The 336-nt window shown below is 66.4% G+C and overlaps 1 protein-coding gene across 1 annotated transcript in view; it reads left to right on the top strand.

Annotated features, from left to right (window-relative positions):
* Positions 1 to 336, top strand: part of BYSL (bystin-like) — a 5,854-nt gene that overhangs the window by 2,577 nt on the left and 2,941 nt on the right.

Here is a 336-nt window from a genome sequence, read left to right on the forward strand (position 1 = left end):
CCCAGCAGGTGGCAGAGCAAAGCCACCAGCCCTGGGCTTCTCGCAGAGCTGCACATTGAGTCTGTGCTGCTGTCCCCAGATGGCAAAGGGAGAAGGGTCCCCTGTGCACCCCCTCTTCCCTCCCTGTGTGCTGCCCTAAGTGGCCCTTGTGCCGTTGGGCAAAGGGAGGGTGGGCAGGGGGACAGGCCTGGGACCCCCAGACCCCTCCCAGAGCCCCAAACCACTCCTAGGGTTAAAACCTGCTCCGGGGGTGCCTGAGGGTTTCCCCGAGGGCTTGGTTGCCAGTAGGCTGGAGCAGGCGCAGCTCCTGCTGGTCCGGCAGCAGGGGCCCAGCCG

This window comes from Phaethon lepturus, unplaced genomic scaffold (genome assembly GCF_000687285.1).
Source record: "Phaethon lepturus isolate BGI_N335 unplaced genomic scaffold, ASM68728v1 scaffold31703, whole genome shotgun sequence".
NCBI lineage: Eukaryota > Metazoa > Chordata > Aves > Phaethontiformes > Phaethontidae > Phaethon > Phaethon lepturus.